This window comes from Aegilops tauschii, chromosome 1 (genome assembly GCF_002575655.3).
Source record: "Aegilops tauschii subsp. strangulata cultivar AL8/78 chromosome 1, Aet v6.0, whole genome shotgun sequence".
NCBI classification, from domain to species: domain Eukaryota; kingdom Viridiplantae; phylum Streptophyta; class Magnoliopsida; order Poales; family Poaceae; genus Aegilops; species Aegilops tauschii.
Genome location: NC_053035.3, coordinates 356,753,965 through 356,766,789, shown reverse-complemented (window position 1 = coordinate 356,766,789; position 12,825 = coordinate 356,753,965).

Below are 12,825 nucleotides of genomic sequence, written 5' to 3'. Positions count from 1 at the left end.
TCAATTTGGCTCAATTCTTCAGAACATGACTGTCACGTAGAACACTGTGGAGAAAAATCACTACTATGTGCATGAAATCTTTGACCGCACTTGGGCCATACTTTCACATCTTTATACAGAAGAAGACCTCAAGCAGATGGACTTTCAGCAGAACTTTGACTGGTCACATCCTCCTTCGAAGAAATTCAAGAAAGTCAAAGTTCCTCAGCTGGTCGCTAGTTCATTTTCTTCATCGTGTGAGACGGATGAAGCTGAGGATCTTGACGAGACTGCGACTGGCCCTACATCGACAAACGACCCGACAAGCTGGCGCTCCTCCACCAACCTCAAGTTGATATTCTTCAGGGGCATTAGTCCTTAATTTTCGTCCCTTTTGGTCATTTGATGACAAAGGGGGAGAAAGTTGAGTTAGTCTTTGATACATCTCCAACGTATCTCTAATTTTTTACTGTTCCATGTTGTTATATTATCATTCTTGGATGTTCTACAATCATTTTATATCAACTTTATATCATTTTTTGGGGCTAACCTATTGACATAGTTGTTGGAAACGTAGTAATTTCAAAAAAATTCCTACGCACACGCAAGATCATGGTGATGCATAGCAACGAGAGGGGAGAGTGTTGTCCACGTACCCTCGTAGACCGAAAGCGGAAGCGTTAACACAATGCGGTTGATGTAGTCGTACGTCTTCACGATCCGACCGATCGAGTACCGAACGCACGGCACCTCCGAGTTCAGCACACGTTCAGCTCGATGACGTCCCTCGAACTCCGATCCAGCCGAGTGTTGAGGGAGAGTTTCGTCAGCACGACAGCGTGGTGACGATGATGATGTTCTACCGACGCAGGGCTTCGCCTAAGCACCGCTACGATATTATCGAGGTGTAATATGGTGGAGGGGGGCACCGCACACGGCTAAGAGATCAATAGATCAAATTTTGTGTCTATGGGGTGCCCCCCTGCCCCCGTATATAAAGGAGCAAAGGGGGAGAGGTGCGGCCAGCCTTGGGGCGCGCCAGGAGGAGTCCTACTCCCACCGGGAGTAGGACTCCCCCCTTTTCCTAGTTGGATTAGGACTTGGGAGGGGGGAAAGAGGAGAGGGAGAAGAAGGAAGGGGGCGCCGCCCCCTTCTCCTTGTCCTATTCGGACTAGGGGGGAGGGGCGCGCGGCCCAGCCCTAGCCGCCTCTCCTCTCTTCCACCTAGGCCCACTAAGGCCCATTATGTTGCCGGGGGGTTCCGGTAACCTCCCGGTACTCCGTTAAAATCCCGATTTCACCCGGAACACTTCCGATATCCAAACATAGGCTTTCAATATATCAATCTTTATGTCTCAACCATTTCGAGATTCCTCGTCATGTCCGTGATCACATCCGGGACTCCGAACAACCTTCGGTAAATCAAAACATATAAACTCATAATATAACTGTCATCGAAACGTTAAGCGTGCGGACCCTACGGGTTCGAGAACTATGTAGACATGACCGAGACACGTCTCCGGTCAATAACCAATAGCGGAACCTGGATGCTCATATTGGCTCCCACATATTCTACGAAGATCTTTATCGGTCAGACCGCATAACAACATACGTTGTTCCCTTTGTCATCGGTATGTTACTTGCCCGAGATTCGATCGTCGGCATCTTAATACCTAGTTCAATCTCGTTACCGGCAAGTCTCTTTACTCGTTTCGTAATACATCATCTCACAACAAACTCATTAGTTGCAATGCTTGCAAGGTTTAAGTGATGTGCATTACCGAGAGGGCCCAGAGATACCTCTCCGACAATTGGAGTGACAAATCCAAATCTCGAAATACGCCAACCCAACAAGTACCTTCGGAGACACCTGTAGAGCACCTTTATAATCACCCAGTTACGTTGTGACGTTTGGTAGCACACAAAGTGTTCCTCCGGTAAACGGGAGTTGCATAATCTCATAGTCACAGGAACATGTATAAGTCATGAAGAAAGCAATAGCAACATACTAAACGATCGAGTGCTAAGCTAACGAAATGGGTCAAGTCAATCACATCATTCTCCTAATGATGTGATCCCGTTAGTCAAATGACAACTCATGTCAATGGCTAGGAAACATAACCATCTTTGATCAACGAGCTAGTCAAGTAGAGGCATACTAGTGACACTTTGTTTGTCTATGTATTCACACAAGTATTATGTTTCCGGTTAATACAATTCTAGCATGAATAATAAACATTTATCATGATATAAGGAAATAAATAATAACTTTATTATTGCCTCTAGGGCATATTTCCTTCAGTCTCCCACTTGCACTAGAGTCAATAATCTAGATTACACAGTAATGATTCTTACACCCATGGAGCCTTGGTGCTGATCATGTTTTGCTCGTGGAAGAGGCTTAGTCAACGGGTCTGCAACATTCAGATCCGTATGTATCTTGCAAATTTCTATGTCTCCCACCTGGACTAAATCCCGGATGGAATTGAAGCGTCTTTTGATGTGCTTGGTTCTCTTGTGAAATCTAGATTCCTTTGCTAAGGCAATTGCACCAGTATTGTCACAAAAGATTTTCATCGGACCCGATGCACTAGGTATGACACCTAGATCGGATATGAACTCCTTCATCCAGACTCCTTCATTTGCTGCTTCCGAAGCAGCTATGTACTCCGCTTCACATGTAGATCCCGCCACGACGCTTTGTTTAGAATTGCACCAACTGACAGCTCCACCGTTCAATGTAAACACGTATCCGGTTTGCGATTTAGAATCGTCTGGATCAGTGTCAAAGCTTGCATCGACGTAACCATTTACGATGAGCTCTTTGTCACCTCCATAAACGAGAAACATATCCTTAGTCCTTTTCAGGTATTTCAGGATGTTCTTGACCGCTGTCCAGTGATCCACTCCTGGATTACTTTGGTACCTTCCTGCTAGACTTATAGCAAGGTATACATCAGGTCTGGTACACAGCATTGCATACATGATAGAGCCTATGGCTGAAGCATAGGGAACATCTTTCATCTTCTCTCTATCTTCTGCAGTGGTCGGGCATTGAGTCTTACTCAACTTCACACCTTGTAACACAGCAAGAACCCTTTCTTTGCTTGATCCATTTTGAACTTCTTCAAAACTTTGTCAAGGTATGTGCTTTGTGAAAGTCCAATTAAGCGTCTTGATCTATCTCTATAGATCTTGATGCCCAATATATACGCAGCTTCACCGAGGTCTTTCATTGAAAAACTCTTATTCAAGTATCCCTTTATGCTATCCAGAAATTCTATATCATTTCCAATCAGCAATATGTCATCTACATATAATATCAGAAATGCTACAGAGCTCCCACTCACTTTCTTGTAAATACAGGCTTCTCCAAAAGTCTGTACAAAACCAAATGCTTTGATCACACTATCAAAGCGTTTATTCCAACTCCGAGAGGCTTGCACCAGTCCATAAATGGATCGCTGGAGCTTGCACACTTTGTTAGCTCCCTTTGGATCGACAAAACCTTCCGGTTGCATCATATACAACTCTTCTTCCAGAAATCCATTCAGGAATGCAATTTTGACATCCATTTGCCAAATTTCATAATCATAAAATGCAGCAATTGCTAACATGATTCGGACAGACTTAAGCATCGCTACGGGTGAGAAGGTCTCATCGTAGTCAATCCCTTGAACTTGTCGAAAACCTTTCGCAACAAGTCGAGCTTTATAGACAGTAACATTACCATCAGCGTCAGTCTTCTTCTTGAAGATCCATTTATTTTCAATGGCTTGCCGATCATCGGGCAAGTCAACCAAAGTCCATACTTTGTTCTCATACATGGATCCCATCTCGGATTTCATGGCCTCAAGCCATTTTGCGGAATCTGGGCTCACCATCGCTTCTTCATAGTTCGTAGGTTCGTCATGATCTAGTAACATAACCTCCAGAACAGGATTACCGTACCACTCTGGTGCGGATCTTACTCTGGTTGACCTACGAGGTTCAGTAATAACTTGATCTGAAGTTTCATGATCATCATCATTAATTTCCTCACTAATTGGTGTAGGTGTCGCAGAAACCGATTTCTGTGATGAACTACTTTCCAATAAGGGAGCAGGTACAGTTACCTCATCAAGTTCTACTTTCCTCCCACTCACTTCTTTCGAGAGAAACTCCTTCTCCAGAAAAATTCCGAATTTAGCAACAAAAGTTTTGCCTTCGGATCTGTGATAGAAGGTGTACCCAACAGTCTCCTTTGGGTATCCTATGAAGACACATTTTTCCGATTTGGGTTCGAGCTTATCAGGTTGAAGTTTTTTCACATAAGCATCGCAGCCCCAAACTTTAAGAAACGACAACTTTGGTTTCTTGCCAAACCACAGTTCATAAGGCGTCGTCTCAACGGATTTTGATGGTGCCCTATTTAACGTGAATGTAGCCGTCTCTAAAGCATAACCCCAAAACAATAGCGGTAAATCAATAAGAGACATCATAGATCGCACCATATCTAGTAAAGTACGATTACGACGTTCGGACACACCATTACGCTGTGGTGTTCCGGGTGGCGTGAGTTGCGAAACTATTCCGCATTGTTTCAAATGAAGACCAAACTCATAACTCAAATATTCTCCTCCACGATCAGATCGTAGAAATTTTATTTTCTTGTTACGATGATTTTCAACTTCACTCTGAAATTCTTTGAACTTTTCAAATGTTTCAGACTTATGTTTCATTAAGTAGATATACCCATATCTGCTCAAATCATCTGTGAAGGTGAGAAAATAACGATATCCGCCATGAGCCTCAATATTCATCGGACCACATACATCTGTATGTATGATTTCCAACAAATCTGTTGCTCTCTCCATAGTTCCGGAGAACGGTGTTTTAGTCATCTTGCCCATGAGGCACGGTTCGCAAGTACCAAATGATTCATAATCAAGTGGTTCCAAAAGTCCATCAGTATGGAGTTTCTTCATGCGCTTTACACCGATATGACCTAAACGGCAGTGCCACAAATAAGTTGCACTATCATTGTCAACTCTGCATCTTTTGGCTTCAATATCATGAATATGTGTATCACTACTATCGAGATTCAACAAAAATAGACCACTCTTCAAGGGTGCATGACCATAAAAGATATTACTCATATAAATAGAACAACCATTATTCTCTGATTTAAATGAATAACCGTCTCGCAGCAAACAAGATCCAGATATAATGTTCATGCTTAACGCTGGCACCAAATAACAATTATTTAGGTCTAAAACTAATCCCGAAGGTAGATGTAGAGGTAGCGTGCCGACCGCGATCACACCGACTTTGGAACCATTTCCCACGCGCATCGTCACCTCGTCCTTAGCCAATCTTCGCTTAATCCGTAGCCCCTGTTTCGAGTTGCAAATATTAGCAACAGAACCAGTATCAAATACCCAGGTGCTACTGCGAGCATTAGTAAGGTACACATCAATAACATGTATATCACATATACCTTTGTTCACCTTGCCATCCTTCTTATCCACCAAATACTTGGGGCAGTTCCGCTTCCAGTGACCAGTCTGCTTGCAGTAGAAGCATTCAGTCTCAGGCTTAGGTCCAGACTTGGGTTTCTTCTCCTGAACAGCAACTTGCTTGCTGTTTTTCTTGAAGTTCCCCTTCTTCTTCCCTTTGCCCTTTTTCTTGAAACTAGTGGTCTTATTGACCATCAACACTTGATGCTCCTTTTTGATTTCTACCTCCGCAGCCTTTAGCATTGCGAAGAGTTCGGGAATCGTCTTATTCATCCCTTGCATGTTATAGTTCATCACAAAGCTCTTGTAGCTTGGTGGCAGTGATTGAAGAATTCTGTCAATGACGCTATCATCCGGAAGATTAACTCCCAGTTGAATCAAGTGATTGTTATACCCAGACATTTTGAGTATATGCTCACTGACAGAACTATTCTCTTCCATCTTGCAGCTATAGAACTTATTGGAGACTTCATATCTCTCAATCCGGGCATTTGCTTGAAATATTAACTTCAACTCCTGGAACATCTCATATGCTCCATGACGTTCAAAACGTCGTTGAATACCCGGTTCTAAGCCGTAAAGCATGGCATACTGAACTATCGAGTAGTCATCAGCTTTGCTCTGCCAGACGTTCATAACATCTGGTGTTGATCCTGCAGCAGGCCTGGCACCCAGCGGTGCTTCCAGGACGTAATTCTTCTGTGCAGCAATGAGGATAATCCTCAAGTTACGGACCCAGTCCGTGTAATTGCTACCATCATCTTTCAACTTTGCTTTTTCAAGGAACGCATTAAAATTCAACGGAACAACAGCACGGGCCATCTATCTACAATTAACATAGACAAGCAAGATACTATCAGGTACTAAGTTCATGATAAATTCAAGTTCAATTAATCATATTACTTAAGAACTCCCACTTAGATAGACATCCCTCTAATCCTCTAAGTGATCACGTGATCCATATCAACTAAACCATGTCCGATCATCACGTGAGATGGAGTAGTTTCAACGGTGAACATCACTATGTTGATCATATCTACTATATGATTCACGCTCGACCTTTCGGTCTCCGTGTTCCGAGGCCATATCTGTTATATGCCAGGCTCGTCAAGTTTAACCTGAGTATTCCGCGTGTGCAACTGTTTTGCACCCGTTGTATTTGAACGTAGAGCCTATCACACCCGATCATCACGTAGTGTCTCAGCACGAAGAACTTTCGCAATGGTGCATACTCAGGGAGAACACTTATACTTTGATAATTTAGTGAGGGATCATCTTATAATGCTACCGTCAATCAAAGCAAGATAAGATGCATAAAAAGATAAACATCACATGCAATCAATATACGTGATATGATATGGCCATCATCATCTTGTGCTTGTGATCTCCATCTCCGAAGCACCGTCATGATCACCATCGTCACCGGCGCGACACCTTGATCTCCATCGTAGCATCGTTGTCGTCTCGCCAATCTTATGCTTCTACGACTATCGCTACCGCTTAGTGATAAAGTAAAGCATTACAGGGAGATTGCATTGCATACAATAAAGCGACAACCATATGGCTCCTGCCAGTTGCCGATAACTCGGTTACAAAACATGATCATCTCAAACAATAAAATTTAGCATCATGTCTTGACCATATCACATCACAACATGCCCTGCAAAAACAAGTTAGACGTCCTCTACTTTGTTGTTGCAAGTTTTACGTGGCTGCTACGGGCTTAGCAAAAACCGTTCTTACCTACGCATCAAAACCACAACGATAGTTTGTCAAGTTGGTGCTGTTTTAACCTTCGCAAGGACCGGGCGTAGCCACACTCGGTTCAACTAAAGTTGGAGAAACTGACACCCGCCAGCCACCTCTGTGCAAAGCACGTCGGAAGAACCAGTCTCGCGTAAGCGTACGCGTAATGTCGGTCCGGGCCGCTTCATCCAACAATACCGCCGAACCAAAGTATGACATGTTGGTAAGCAGTATGACTTATATCGCCCACAACTCACTTGTGTTCTACTCGTGCATATGACATCTACGCATAAAACCAGGCTCTGATACCACTGTTGGGGAACGTAGTAATTTCAAAAAAAATCCTACGCACACGCAAGATCATGGTGATGCATAGCAACGAGAGGGGAGAGTGTTGTCCACGTACCCTCGTAGACCGAAAGCGGAAGCGTTAACACAACGCGGTTGATGTAGTCGTACGTCTTCACGATCCGACCGATCGAGTACCGAACGCATGGCACCTCCGAGTTCAGCACACGTTCAGCTCGATGACGTCCCTCGAACTCCGATCCAGCCGAGTGTTGAGGGAGAGTTTCGTCAGCACGACGGCGTGGTGACGATGATGATGTTCTACCGACGCAGGGCTTCGCCTAAGCACCGCTACGATATTATCGAGGTGTAATATGGTGGAGGGGGGCACCACACATGGCTAAGAGATCAATAGATAAATTTTTGTGTCTATGGGGTGCCCCCCTGCCCCCGTATATAAAGGAGCAAAGGGGGAGAGGTGCGGCCAGCCTTGGGAGCGCCAGGAGGAGTCCTACTCCCACCGGGAGTAGGACTCCCCCCTTTTCCTAGTTGGATTAGGACTTGGGAGGGGGGAAAGAGGAGAGAGGGGCGCGCGACCCAGCCCTAGCTGCCTCTCCTCTCTTCCACCTAGGCCCACTAAGGCCCATTATGTTGCCGGGGGGTTTCGGTAACCTCCCGGTACTCCGGTAAAATCCCGATTTCACCCGGAACACTTCCGATATCCAAACATAGGCTTTCAATATATCAATCTTTATGTCTCGACCATTTTGAGACTCCTCGTCATGTCTGTGATCACATCCGGGACTCCGAACAACCTTCGGTACATCAAAACATATAAACTCATAATATAATTGTCATCGAAACGTTAAACATGCAGACCCTACGGGTTCGAGAACTATGTAGACATGACCGAGACACGTCTCTGGTCAATAACCAATAGCGGAACCTGGATGCTCATATTGGCTCCCACATATTCTACGAAGATCTTTATCGGTCAGACCGCATAACAACATACGTTGTTCCCTTTGTCATCGGTATGTTACTTGCCCGAGATTCGATCGTCGGTATCTTAATACCTAGTTCAATCTCGTTACCGGCAAGTCTCTTTACTCGTTTCGTAATACATCATCTCGCAACAAACTCATTAGTTGCAATGCTTGCAAGGTTTAAGTGATGTGCATTACCGAGAGGGCCCAGAGATACCTCTCCGACAATCGGAGTGACAAATCCTAATCTCGAAATACGCCAACCCAACAAGTAACTTCGGAGACACCTGTAGAGCACCTTTATAATCACCCAGCTACGTTGTGACGTTTGGTAGCACACAAAGTGTTCCTCCGGTAAACGGGAGTTGCATAATCTCATAGTCATAGGAACATGTATAAGTCATGAAGAAAGCAATAGCAACATACTAAACGATCGAGTGCTAAGCTAACGAAATGGGTCAAGTCAATCACATCATTCTCCTAATGATGTGATCCCGTTAATCAAATGACAACTCATGTCAATGGCTAGGAAACATAACCATCTTTGATCAACGAGCTAGTCAAGTAGAGGCATACTAGTGACACTTTGTTTGTCTATGTATTCACACAAGTATTATGTTTCCGGTTAATACAATTCTAGCATGAATAATAAACATTTATCATGATATAAGGAAATAAATAATAACTTTATTATTGCCTCTAGGGCATATTTCCTTCAGTAGTGCCCAGTGCCAGTTGTCGTTTTTTGCTTGTTTTTTACTTCGTAGAAAACCAATACCATACGGAGTCCAAATGCAGTGAAACTTTTTGGAGATTTTTTTTGGACCAGAAGACATCCAATGGGCTAAAGAAGTACCAGAGGGGGGCTCCGAGGGGAGCACAACCCACCAGGGCGCGCCCAGGTGGGTTGTGCCCACCTCGGTGGCCTCCCGCACTGCCTCTTCGCCCTATAAATACCCAAATATTCCAGAAACCGTAGGGGAGTCGACGAAACACAATTCCAGCCGCCGCAAGTTCTAGAACCACGAGATCCAATCTAGATACCATCACAGAGGGGTTCATCATCCTCATTGGTGCCTCCCTGATGATGCATGAGTAGTTCATGATAGACCTACGGGTCCGTAGTCAGTAGCTAGATGGCTTCCTCTCTCTCTCTCTCTTGATTCTCAATACAATGGTATCTTGGAGATCTATTTGATGTAACTCTTTTTGCGGTGTGTTTGTTGGGATCCGAGAACTTTGAGTTTATGATCAGATCTATATCCATGAAAATTATTTGAGTCTTCTTTAATCTCTTATATGCATGATTATTTATAGCCTCATATTTCTTCTCCGAATCTTTGGTTTAGTTGGGCCAACTAGATCGATTTTTCTTGCCATGGGAAGAGGTGCTTTGTGATGGGTTCGATCGTGCGGTGTTCTTTCCCAATGACAGAAGGGGTAGCAAGACACGCATGTATCGTTGCTATTAAGGATAACAAGATCTTGGACGTGATGCTTATATATTGATCATTGCCTTGGATATTGTCATAATTATTCGATCTTCTATCAATTTCCCAACAGTAATTTGTTTACCCACCGTGTGTTATTTATTGAGAGAAGCCACTAGTGAAATCTACGGCCCCCGGGTCTATTCTTTATCATATTTGCTTTGGGATCTATTTTTATTTGCTTTTGTTTTCATATCTATTATTCCAAAAACCCAAAAATATCTTGCTGCACTTTTATTTGCATCTTTTATTTCGCATTTTATCGAGATATATTTATCCAATCTATCACAAATTTATCCCGACAACTTGACAATTTCTGGCACCGTTACCCGTAGAGGGATTGACAAACCCTCATAAGCGTCGGGTTGCAAGTATTTGTTCTTTGTGTGCAGGTACCGTTTACATAGTGTTGCTTGGTTCTCCTACTGGATTGATAACCTTGGTTTCATAACTGAGGGAAATACCTACCATAGCTGTACTGCATCATCCCTTCCTCTCTGGGGAAATACTGACGTAGTTAAAGCGACATCAGTCTTCAAGCGGGTCTTATATCTGGGTTGTTTTTGTTTAAGTTGCAACTCTCGCTCTTCTGAAGTGTTTGTTGGTTGAGTTGTAAACTTAAGTCCAATGGTGGTCTGACACTTTTGAACTGCTTTTTGCATGCTTATTTCCTCAAGTTACTTAATGCACACATGCTGAATTTCGCCAGACACCATTTTCAGTCATGCATTTCAAATTCTTAGTACTATATATTAAATGGGTGAATGGATTACAAGATATAGGGGAGATCTCCATGATTTTATCCTACAATGTGCATTTGCAGTCCAAAGCAAATTCCTCAAATATGCACATCTTCAGGGGGAGTTCTTCTATTTCTTGCAATCAAATTCCTCAAAATCAGTACTTACACTTCATATGTTTATTCCCGTTGAAAACTTAACCTATTTGTCATCAATCACCAAAAAGGGGGAGATTGTAGGTGCATCTAGTGCCCCTTAATGATTTTGGTGTATTGAAGACTTATAGGTTAAGGGCCTAATGTGTTTGTGAGTGTACATAGGTCTTATAAGTTTCTGAGGAGTTTGATATATCCGATGAAAGTCGACCCCTAAAAATGAATGTCTTCATCTGAAGACTTTGGTTTTCTTGAAGACTTTGAAAATGAGGAAATTGGTATGACCTTGAAGATATTGATGCGAGGACTATGAAGTGTGAAGACTTTTGTTTTCGTGGTTTCATTTTCTTCTTTTGAGTCATAGAAAACACCGCACTGTTAAAGGGGGTCAAGGTAATACTAAGGAAAAATTTCCAAGTGATGCTCATCTCAAAGCCTACTCATGCCCAATCCTTCAAGTGAAGACTTTGGAAATCTCTTGCAGTTCAGTCAATTTCTTTAATGACAAAGACGAAGTTCTTCTGGTCTCAGAGGAATTTGTTCTGACTGAGGAGTTAGAAATTCGCTAGTGTGAATTGCCTACAGTGAGGAACATGGTAGCACTGAGGAATTTCATGGTTCGAATTTCCGACGTTGCTGTGCTTTGTGCCAACTGTCCAAAATATCTTATCCATCCAACGGTCATATCATTACGGGCATTTATGTCTTATCATGTCGGGCTGCTCCCTAGCTATAAATAGCCGCCGCCTCAACCACTAGTTGGTTGGCTGCTCCGAGAGATAGATCGACACTTGTCATTTAGAGCATCCCATCCTCCGAGGACTTTGAGAGAAGATCATCAGTGAGGAAAAACCCAAAACCCCAACACCTAAAACCCAAAGTGATTGAGCATCACTGAAGAGATTGTTCCTGTGTGGAACCGACGCTTGTTACCGTAGAAGACTGTGCATCTTCCAGATGGTTAGGCGTCATGGTCTAGAGCATCCAAAAGGAATTGTGGATCGCCGGGTGACCAAATCTGTGAAGGTTTGGAAGTCACCTTGAAGACTTACCACGAGTGATTGGGCGAGGTCTGTGTGACCTTAGTTCAAGGAGAATACGGTAAGGACTGTGTGTCCTTTGGTTTAAATATCAAACCGCTCCAACCAGACGTACAACTGTCACAACAGTTGGAACTGGTCTACCAAATCACTGTGTTCACCGAGCTACTGGTTCTATTTCCTCAACTCTTTCATTTCCTTGCTTACTTGCTGTTGAACTTGATCGTTACTATTTGAAGACTTTGACTGAAGACTTTCTCAATTTCCTCAACCCTATTTCTTCAGTCACCATGTCTTCTACCTGCTTATCTTGTTTGCACGCTACTTGTGCTCTGTGTATGTTTCATTTCATCATGATGACTATGCTACTGCCTTATTATGCATGCACCTGAGTACTTTATCCGCTGCTTGTATTTTGTCACTTAACAAATTCCTCAAGTTGTATTTCCTCGGTGACGAATTTGTAAAAATCGCCTATTCACCCCCCTCTAGTCGATATAACGCACTTTCACTAGTTCAAAATAAAACACAACGAAAAGCATAAAAAGGTAACTATGGAGTCCCTTTAACGCCTCTTGCAAGTTAAGTGTAGACTCGCGACCCTATTGTGCACCGCTTACTCGTTGTAAGATAACTCTACCATAAAAGACGTTACAATCATATATGGCAATACTTTGAATGTATTGGCAAGTCACACACGAGGTGTCGTAACAGACCTAACATTTATATGCGTGGATACGATAGTGGAAATGGCTTGTGATTTTGTTTTGCAGAAAGCTGGTTTTCACCTACTTCGACACACTAGTCAACATCTCGCTCAAAGACTGTCGGCTGGGCCAGAAATGCCATCGCCGCGGCTGCACAGTCACACCATCTGCCTCAAGTCATCGTCCATACATTGCAT